Below are 368 nucleotides of genomic sequence, written 5' to 3' on the forward strand. Positions count from 1 at the left end.
CTCCTCCTCCTCCTCCTCTTCGTGTGTTGAATCGAGAGAATCTTGTGTGGTACTTGTCGACGTTGTTGTTTCATGACTTCGAGGAACATAGACAAACTTGGGAAGAGTAGAAGCGGGGGGAATTTTGATAAGCATTGAAGGGTCTGGCATCCTCGGATAGGGGCCTCTCTCAGCCGCTCGGCTTTTACGAGACTCTGGACTTCTCACACTTGCGGCTAGGGCTGCATGCACATGAGAAAACGTTCTAGTCCTCACTGTCTGCACTTCATGCTCGGTTGTCGAGACTTGAGAGGTTTGAGGCAGTTTCAATGGCTGGGCTCTTCTCTTCGATTCTTGGCGAAAAAGAGAAAGACGGCGATCGTCTTGTT

This window comes from Cystoisospora suis (assembly GCF_002600585.1).
Source record: "Cystoisospora suis strain Wien I chromosome Unknown contig_6273, whole genome shotgun sequence".
NCBI classification, from domain to species: Eukaryota; Apicomplexa; class Conoidasida; order Eucoccidiorida; family Sarcocystidae; genus Cystoisospora; species Cystoisospora suis.